The sequence below is a fragment of the Lytechinus pictus genome, chromosome 10 (genome assembly GCF_037042905.1).
Source record: "Lytechinus pictus isolate F3 Inbred chromosome 10, Lp3.0, whole genome shotgun sequence".
NCBI classification, from domain to species: Eukaryota; Metazoa; Echinodermata; class Echinoidea; order Temnopleuroida; family Toxopneustidae; genus Lytechinus; species Lytechinus pictus.
The window spans coordinates 27,099,675-27,111,163 of record NC_087254.1 but is presented as its reverse complement, the minus strand read 5'-3'; positions in this window follow the sequence as shown (position 1 = coordinate 27,111,163).

The window sequence follows — 11,489 nt, the reverse complement described above, 5'->3', positions numbered from 1 at the left end:
AGTCCCTTTGAAACATAAACTGAATCGATGTAAATTTAAATAGAGAACATGGAAAATGTCGATTCCCCTTTTCTTCTCTCTCTTTCTCTCACCCTCTATCACAAAAAAAAAAACACTTTTTTTTATTTTCATTATAATCCAAGATGAAACACGATATATCTCTATTCTCCTGACCTTACTGACACGATGCATGTTCATGAATAATTGAATGATATCCACCAATATCCCCATCCGCGGAGTAATTAGAATAATAGATAGCCCGAGTATTGAAGCCAAATCAATATAAGTTGCTGAGAGAACGTTCATTTTTCTTCACTGACGTGCACGGATTACCATAATTATTCCTTTCAATTCAGCAGAGGGATATAGAACGATTTACTGCATGTTTGGTTTCATGATCACCATACACCACTAGGCGCGAATCCTCAGGGGGCATGTCCCCTTCACCGCCCCCCCCCCCCAATCCGGAGAACCCGCATACTTAAAAAGTTAAGAGTGAGAAATCTCTTCCATTTTTTGTGCATACTTGTCAGGAAGGTCTGTAGAAATCAAACTTCATGTGCTCCCATAATGCTTCCATAATGAAATCATATGCAGGTCCGCCCCTGTACTTCGAAAGATATGGATTAATATTCGTTCCATATTTTTGTAATATTATAATTGTGTTTAGTCGTTAATGTTGCTAATGGAGAGAGAATACAAAACAATTATTCATAATAAAACTCTGGCATAATAGAGCAAGCAATAATTCATCCATTTTTTTTTATTGGGATCATGTTGTGCCGCTTTGAAATAAAAATAAAAGAAAGTTTAACATGATCTCCATTTGGCAAACCAGATCACTCAAGGGGTGTCACTCAGGGGCGGTGATTTTGAAGCACTTTTTACCCAAGAAAAGTGCCCCCCACAAACGTGTTCTGTGCCCCTTTCATGCCTGAGAATGACCCGTTTTATGCCGTTGGCAAGTGCCCTTTTGCCTTCTAATAGGTGCCCTTTCTCGTATCAGTACCCCTCACGAACGTATTCGGTGCCCCTTTCATACTGTTTTATACCCCTTTCATACATTTGTATACTCCTATCATTCAATTCAGGTAACACGTCGCCACATTTAGGCAGTCTTTCACCCCCTGTCCACCCCCTGCATGCCCCCCCCCCCCATCGAAAAATCCTGGCCCCTGAATTACTGAATTATTCTTTTTTTAAAATAAGACAAACGTTGTTGGTCTCTGTTTCCTGAAGCCTATTTCTCAAACATTTCAAAGTCCATGACCTACATATTGCAACAACATATAGATTTTGCAGATTCATTTATGACAATAATTTTTTGTACCTCATCATAATATCATGAATCATGAAAATGGTTACGACCGTATGTCTGTGCCTTTCCATATAATAGCTCTCCTTTGGGCACAACTCCTTTGATTATTATGAAAAGTTTTGCCGACAAACTGTTCCGCACGATTAACGTCGCTTATCTTCAATTCAATAAAGAGAAATTACCATGCTTATGGGCAATTTAAGCACTGAGTAATGACACCAGATGTGGCATGCATAACAATCATTTATAGACCCACTTTAAACGAATGAATGTGCATTTAACGAGCGATGACTTTATAATTATCTTTCCATCAAATGAAGTTCATTATATGTGAAATTAGGAACCCCTTTTTATCGTAATGATCACCATCCCCAATTAATTTTAAAACAAACGCAACGAGGCATGCGATTAATTCCCCGGGATTAATTCCTTCGAACTTCTTTTATTTTCTTACTTTGAAATTATTAAAGGGATGGTCCGGGCTGAGAGTGTTTATAGTTTAATAATTAGAGTAGAATTCACTAAGCAAAATGCCGAAAATTTCATCAAAATCGGATAACAAATGACAAACTTATTGAATTCTAAAGTTTAGCAATATTTTGTGAAAACAGTCGTCATGAATATTCATTAGGTGGGTTGATGATGTCACATCCCCACTTGTTCTTTTGTATTTTATTATATGAAATTAAGTTTATTCAAATTTTTTCCTCTAAGAACTAGAAAAAATGGATTGACAACTGATTTAGTGCATTAGATATTTATTGTTGCAACTTATTTCATTATAAGGGAGACACATTATTCAAACAAGTATGAAATAATGAAAAAATTATGATTTTATGTAATAACATAATAATAATAATACCAACATGCTTATATAGCGCATATCACTGCCAAATGCGTCCCTATATGCGCTTAATTGGATATTATTACCCTGGCTTTAGCCTCGCAGCCTTTTACAGCGCGTTGGCATTTCAAGGAATAAATTCCTGCCAGGTACCCATTTACCTCACCTGGGTCGAGTGCAGCACAATGTGGATAAATTTCTTGCTGAAGGAAATTACGGCATGGCTGATACGAACCCACGACCCTCTGTTTCAAAGTCCGAAGACTACTCCACTGGGCCACAACGCTCCACAAATTTAAGAAAACGGAAAGTGGGGATGTGACATCATCAGCCCACCTAATGAATATTCATGACGACTGTTTTCACAAAATATTGCTAAACTTTAAACTTCAATAATTTTGATGAAATTTTCGGCATTTTGCTCAGTGAATTCTTCTCTATGTATTAAGATATAAATATTTTCAGCCCGGACCATCCTTTCAAGCATTCGTTCAAAAAGGTATTCCGGTCTAAAACGTGTATTAATTTCATATTTTTACTCCCATTTCGAAGAAATATTTGCTTTATGTTTATTTTTGGTATATTTCTTAAACTCTATAAATTTCTGGCCGGCATACGACATGATATCCAATTGTCCATGAAACTTCAGTTTTACGTATACTTATCTCCTTAAAGTTTCATATTTCTTGTTTTTTCTGTATAAAATATTCCAGTGCAGGCACTATAGCGTATAAATCAAGCTCACTTTGCTGAAGAGTCAAATAATGTTCCTTTTATATCTCCTCTGGGAATATATTCTGTGCGTCGCTTTAATTTTCTCTATAGTGGTTACTTCTCCCTCCCTCTTTCTCTTTCTATCTCTGTCTCTTCGTCTCTCATCCCCACCCCTCTGTCACTCCTTCCGAATCTCCCTTCCCGTCACTGTTCCTCTAATCACTATGTATTGCATAATATAATCAGTATGCACTTCATAATCAAACTATTTGTAAATTAAAAGTATTGCAGAGTGGAAGACGTCCGCATGCAACCTTCTGATATTTGCATTCTTCATCGATTGGAAATATTATCATATTTTTTTCTCATCGACCGTCGTTGTATTGCAGATACAATGTGGATTTTTTTCTCCTTCTTTTTTTTGTGGACGAGACTTCCCTCCAAACCCATGCACAATCACAATCTCATTTCTCCTGACAAGGATCGGTTATCGTAAATTTCATTTAGATTTCCTTGAATATCTGACGACATCGTCTACATTAAATCTTGCCTAATAATCAATTTTAACCATTTTAATTCTAATAACCAATTTGGTATCACTCTCTTCACTCGCTCACAAATTGACGAAAAACTGTACTGCACTTATAAAATCTACTGTTGTATTCAATTAATGATATATACGAAACATCTTTTTAAAAGACGAAAACGAGAAAATCAAGAAATTTCATTGGCATCTTTGAAATGAACATAATGATATCCACATGTTAGTGTATAAGAAGTTATTATTCGCTTATTTTGTTAGCCAGTTAATATAGTATATCATACCTTTTCCTCTTTCGTTACTATATTCAACGTGTTCAAAGGCGAGTCTTTAACGCAATCAAGTTTAATCGTTAAATGTGTAATTATTCAAGACAGAATTCATTTGAAGGGGATATTACAAGGGGTTTGGATGTTACACCATGGTAATTATTATAGACTTGACATTATAACGGAACAAAATCCTTTAATTTATATCCACAGGGGCGCGCTGGCATTCACGGGGCATTTTTTTCAAGTGATACAAAAAAAAACATGGGGAAAAAATACGAAGAAACGGGAGGAGATAAAAAAGGGAAATGGAGAGAGTTGGGAAAATGAGAAGCTGCCATGAACTATAAAATATAACCCCCCCCCCCCCGCTGTCAAATGATAGAGATGCTTCTAAGCGGAAATGATATTACTAATAACTATCACCTCGTTTCCATCATGTCCATTATTTCAAATTATTGGGTAATCCTACATTGGCGTGAAAATAATTAATTACCATAAGATGTCCTTGTTATTGATTGTTCCTTTTATGTGTGTGTTCTGTTATTAGTTTATTTGCGCTCATATTTATTTTTGAACTTTCTGTCAACGGTTACGCAGGCTCTTCCTCCCCAACATGCCAATGATATACAGGATAATAGGGGTTCCTTAATTCTAGGGGCAGATCAGTGGGAGAAGGGGTGGGTGGGCAGGTGCTGCCTCCTACGTATCGAACAAAATTGGGTTTTTTTTGTCTGCCCATTTCTGAGAATTACCACTCTCCTCTTCCAAGGCACAACGTGATCTTTAGTGTGTATGCGTTTGTCAAATATTATGTAAAATCTCTCATTTTTAAGGCAAACTCGCCTGTTTTTTCGTAGTGGAAATCCCATTTGTTCCCTTTTTTTTTTAATGAAGACTTCCAATAAATTGCCCCAACGTTCTGTACCCCGATACTTTATGTAATCCTGGACCCACTCCTGCAAATAATCTTAACGGCCTTTTCCTTGCATCGATGTATAACTAAAATAACAGCAATATATATATATATATATATAAACTTGATATTTCCTGGTTATTGTGAATATTAGTACTTTCGTTTATTTATATTGCAGGGCCTATTATAGATAGGCATACATGATTGAATCATATTTTCTCTTTTTAATATTATCATGAAATGCGGAAATGAATCCGAAACCCAAACCGTACTTATGTCTGATGAGGAAGTCATGTCGTGTGATCACACTTGGCAGTGTTTGAAGTCTTACTCCATTATCATTTTAATTCCTTAATTGATTTCATTATCAAGCACTCATTGTTGTCCGTGCATATAATAATAATAATAATAATATAGAGTATTCATAAAGCGCCAAATCCACATTAATTATGTGCTCAAGGCGCTGAAATAAACTTGGTATATTATTATTACCCCGGCTGTAGCTGAGCGGCCATATAGGCGCTAAAGCATTTAAGGAATAAATCCTACCGGGTACCCATTCACCTCACCTGGGTCGAGTGCAGCACAATGTGGATAAATTTCTTGCCGAAGGAAATTACGCCATGGCTGGGATTCGAGCCCACGACCCTCTGTTTCAAAGTCCGAAGACCAATCCACTGGGCCACAACGCTCCACATTGCCATATAGGCCTATCCTTTTTTTTACTGATCACCTCTTACTTCTCCTTACTCATATTGCTTCCACTTTTCAACAAGAAATATCTTAAAATGAACATTGACAATTTCGAACAATATATGAAGAGCTCAGTTGCAAAAGAGGTTAGGTCCATTTTTCATCAAATCTGATTTTTTTTTGTCTCGATGTATAGACTTTTAGTAGCTCTATAACATGATACCAAAGAAAAGTTGAACTTCCTATTAAAAATGGAACAAAAAAGGCAAAGATTTTTTTTGGAAGAGAATATTTAAGAAAATATGAAGAGAGGTAGATTTCCTTTATACCCAATTTTATGTTCACATGGTAGGGAATCATGAAAATTTGGTTCGCAAAAGAATATTACAATATGGGAGAATATTAAGAAAAATGATTTTCTTGGAGTGGACCTGACCTTTTGCAACCAAACTCTGAAGAACTCATTTGCCAAAAGGGGTTAGATCCATTTTTCATAAATTTTATTGTTTTCTGTCTCAAAACCTACAGATTTTTTAAAAGTCGCTCTGATGATACCACTGAAAAATTGAAATTCACATTAAAACGTGCATAAAAGTGGCAAAGAAAATTAATTGTTTTATTATAAAGAGATTGGATTCATTAAGGGGATAGGTCCATAATGATAATTTTTGAAGAAAAAAAATATATAGAAAAAAATTGAAGACAGGTAGATTTCTTTTATACCCAATTTTATGTTCACATGATAGTGAACAATTAAAAAAAAAATAAGAGCAGGGGGGGGGGGTGCTCCTGAAAAGGAGAAGTAAAAGCAGCGGTTCAATCTTTGCACCTGGAATTCGACATTGGTTGATCATGTGCAGCCCCGCAGGGGGCCTCTGAAATCAACGATCGATAGCGATTTCACATGCAGTGTCCCTGGATATGCGCTTGACTTTTAATATCGGGATATCGAGTTCAATGACATGTGAAATTCAATATCTCTTTTTTCTTCTTAACACATGCTCATCTATTATTTCATCTTCCATTCTCCGTCTCTCCCTCCTTCACCCCATTCCTCTCTCTCATCCTCAATTTCCCCGCCTCTCTCTCCCTTTCTCCATTTCTTTATTTCACCCTCTCTGTCTATTTTTACAAATATTAATTAATTAATTCGTTCATTCATTGAATTTCAATTAATTTCTTAATCCATTCATTAATGCATACAATAATTCATTCATTTATGCATTCACTCACTCACTCATTCATTATTTACATATTGATATTCATTATTAAACCATTTGTTATGAAACTTATATAGTATAGAGTTTCATATTCCTTATCTATTTATCAATTTTTTCATATTTCTTTACAAGGTTCAGCGAAAATCTTACATTAATGTAAAATCATTAAAACTAAATGAGTTTTCAGTGAAGCTCAACGATGATTGAACATTCTAGCATCATCTATTAACATCTTTGTGTTCATGTTGGCGTGGATGTTTCTATTTTTTGTATACAAGTCGTAAATCTTGATTTCAGTGATGGAATCGAAATTAACTTCTTGTAATAAATAAAAAGACATGAATAAATCATTCAAGGCGTGAATGAAAATATCGAAAGGGCCGAAATATCTCTATCTCACTTTCCTGTTGTATGATTTATCCTCAGGCAATCTGCTATCTCAATTCGACCCTTACTCTTCACTTTAGCTAATTGAACTCACAAGAAGTGTTGCTAAGAGGCAAACGAGGATCGCTCAGATAATTTTGGGGGTGGGTATAGCTCCTCCCACCAGTAGCCTAATAAGACCATAAAGATAAAGGGGTTGAGTTTTTATATATTATTACAATTTGCGAGGAAGTTAAGCGAGCGAGAAAATAAATCAACAATTGAATTGTTAATAGATTTTGAGTATAGATTGTATAAAATCGACAGATTTCCAGGAAATCCGATGATAATTACGCATGACGTTGAAATTAGAACGTTACGATACTACTTTCGCTACTGAAAGAATGTATAAAAATAAAGGGCAGCACCCCACCCCCCCCCCCCACACACACACACACACATTTACGCCAGTTACTCCTAGTATAACTTGCGTTTTTTAAGAATCAAGAGGAATTACTCATCCAAAATAAATGTTCAACACCAATTCTCAACATAACAATAATGATTATAATGAATAGAAGGAAATGTCTCCATGATTGTTTTCGATAAGATAGTCATAAATTCCCGCCGAATGATGATGGGTGGTTCTACCTAAACCCCAACAACCCCTGGATCGGCCCCTCCCTCTTTTATATCGATGACTTGGAATGACATAAATCAAGTTCCCGTGGCGCTATCTTGTTCCAATTACGAGACGAATTCATGCCTTGATTACAAAGATTGGAGGGCGAAGACGAGAGGACTCCATAATTTGATTGGGTTTTCTGATTAAACCATCCATCCATTCCAAAACAAATCATATTTCTTTGAGTAAAGGATGAACTATGTGAGGTGACAAATCGATACCAAATCTGATTATGAGGTGTTCTGAGCTCAGAGTGGTTTTATTTTTAACTCTCATTTTCAAATGCCTTGAATCCTGCGCATAGTCTTATTTGATTTCATTTCATCTAAAATGTTTAAAGGCAGTATATTATCATATATTATATTATTTATTGCACTGTTTGTCTGGTTTTCCTTTCCCTTTCCTTTGGAGGCCTTTATCAATTTCAAGCTCTAAGCTTAAGATGGAGGTCTCCCACATTTCAAAATGTATTATGTCGATATATGGATATATATTTTTTTTCTTTCTGCTATTTGTTTTAATAATAACAAAAATATCAGGTATAAATATATTTCAATTAGGTTGTTAGAATGTATATATGCATATGTTATTCATTATGTCATTTGCTTATTACACTTGTATATACTTTTGTTATTGGAATGTGGAAATGAATAAATCAATCAAATCAAATCAAATATACCCTAGTCATATACACTGATTATCATCAGCTTGAGTCCCCAATTACTGTAGATTGGTTCCTGGTGCCCTCATATCCCCAAAACAGCATTTTGAACATAATAGTCTTATATTATAAACCCAATATTCAATTCAATTCCATTCGCATTTATTTCATTTTCGGTAAAAAAATATACATAATACAAAATATACAAAATTATTAACAAGCAAAAGTAAAAATGAAACAAGGGACTGCAAAAAAAAACCAAGAGGCCTTGTACATGCGCAGTTCGCAAAACATTATGTAGATTGTAAAGAAATGACAAGATAAAATATACATGACATGAACAAAGTATATAAACTGAGACAAAACAACAAAAAATGACAATATACAGTATATATATGACTACGCATACTTCAGATAAAGAAACTGCTGCAGTTTTTTTTAAGGAATTAATTAACTTAAAACCAACTTATTATCAGTGTAAACTTCCCTCTAAGGACTATAGATACATTCATTATAGATATATTTGTTGTTTTGTCCATCCATAACTTTTTCCGTTAGCACATCACTGTTAGGCCAAGTGGATATTGGATGAAATGGCCAAAGCATTACTGAAAATTAGAAAAATGTGATAATGGCCTAAGAGGCCGGGATTTAATCAAGCCAAGTGGTTAGCTGCAGAGAAAAATCAATCTGTGCCAATTAGTGTCAATCGCGTACACTATTACCGTGTTTACACTTAATCGGCATTTGAATCGGCTCGCGGTTCTGAACCGCGAGCCGATTCAGCATCGGCTTTTTCATAGCGTGTAAACGCGAGCAACTTGAATCGGCTCGCGGTTCAGAACCGGCAATTTGCACCACCAAAGTAGTAGGTTCTGAACCGCGAGCCGATGCAGAATCGGCTTTTTTACTATGTGTAAACAGAAAGCCGATTCTGCACCGGCAATTTGTGCGCATTTCAATTACTTTACCATTGTGACGTAATTGTAAGCGCACTGATCCAGCGTTGTCTTTATTATGACGTATATTGTAGGTATGCGTATCATTTCAGGTTTTTGCATCGGCTCGCGGTTCTGAACCGCGAGCTGTAACAACGTGTAAACGCAATCCAAATGCCGATTCTGCATCGGCATTTGGTTCAGAACCAATTGCCGATTAAGTGTAAACACGGTATATATGAACTGGGGCCTGTTACAGAAAGAGTTGCGTTTAAACGCAAGTCAAAATATCAATATACAAGCGCAAGTCCCAAATACGGGTGCTTCATTGGCTGAAAATCAAGTTGCGCAAGATTTTTTTAGTTACGTTTGATCGCAACTCTTTCTGCAACGGGCCCCAGAATGGGTTAACCTAGGCTGACCACGATTTAAGCTGCCATTGCCTTCTCCAATGATAAAATATTCAACAAAGGAATTCGATTTTCAAAATCACAGACAAATATTTTCACATAGTTTTACTGCGTCTTAACAAGACGTACAAATTCTGGAAAGGAAGCGCGACAAAAGAAGAAAATTTAGTATTTTTTTTTAATTTTCAGGTATTGTCTTTTTCTCGATAAATACATCGTGTTCTCCAATTCCCCCTCAGTTTTATTTTTCTCTCTTATCAAGGGGTGACATAACTGGCGTTTTGACGCTCACGGTCAACTTTAACCACTTTTCGTGATTAGTAGTCGGCAAAAAGAGACTGTAGATCGATAACTCTTTACATTAAAACGTTTCGTTCGAGCTTGTCGGTAAGTGATATTTGCGATGAAATGTTAGTCTAATATTATGTTTGATATTGCTTTTAATTTTACCACTCACGCGTTGGTTCCTCAGCGCGCCCTAAACAAAATGATAAAAGGAATATTAATTTTTATCGCCATTTGTCTGGGAGATTGTGAAATTGGCGACCGTAACCCCAGGCCGTCACCCTGGCGTTGAGGACTTGATGGACGAAACATTTTCCAAATTCACTCTATATGAAAGGTATATTTAGGCCTATGGTATTGGAAAAATAACGCCAAATGCCTTATACATGCCTTTTTCCAAATCCCCCTTTAAAAGATGTTCCCTTATATCAAAACTATTATACCAATCTTAATAAATTCTCTGTGAAATCATAGTTACCAGAATACCATGGCTTCTAGCTGTTGTGTTAATGTATGCAGATTCCAATTGACAGTGTTATCATCAATGTTTTTATATGCTGTTTATTAATGTTGCTGTTGTCATTATTATTACTATTATTATCATCACAAGTAGGTATAATGGTATCATTTTATCAGCATCATCATCACTGTCATCATCATCACCGTCATCATCATCATCATCATCATCATCATCACTGTCATCATCATCATCATCAACGTCATCATCATCACCGTCATCATCATCATCATCATCGTTATCATCATCATCATCATCACCGTCATCATCACCGTCATCATCATCAGCAGCAGCATCATATCAAGTCTTATGAAGTTTTTCAGTTTAAAGGGGAATTATAAGATTTGTTGGCGGTGAATGAAATAGTTCACACACACACACCAATATATCTGCATGATGATGAATGGAGATGTGTGTGTATATGGAATTATCAAGCATCGTTGTAACATACTCGACACCTTTAGCCCCGGATTCCTTAAGTGGTGCTGCAAACAGATGCTTTTCATGCACTGATGCCAAAGATTGCATTAACGCACAAGTTTCGTTCGGTGGAATCAATATAATTTTATACCAACATATGGGGACTCACTGCTCACCGAGCTTATGATTAAAATAAAACCACAGTCATGACAGTGTGTCTGTCACCCATGCCCATTGCCTAATGATCTAAAATGTGATTACAATCTTTGTAACATATGTGAATGACTTCCCAAGCTCTTTGGCATACACATGACGCCATGGCGCTTCGAATACAATACTAGTACATGTATATGATTTATTCAACGCGGAAATCGTAATCATTTTTTCCATTTTTTTTAGAATGTATATCAGTCTATGGGCCATTCTGCATGTGCATGCGCAAATAAATTATATCGATACTAAATAAAGCTTGGTCGCTAGTGACGTCTCCATTAGATATTCAATTCAGTTTTGATGGACGGTTTGGTTTCGCAACCAACAGACTCTTCGGTTTCTCGCTGACAGCCTGAAATTAATATTTTCCCGCCAGCCTGAGTGCATGCAGCAGTGCGCGCGGAGCTAGAGAAGCTCCTGTATCGATGCTTGTTCATGGATGACGGCGTACAAGCAACCTGTATTTAGGAGAGACATGT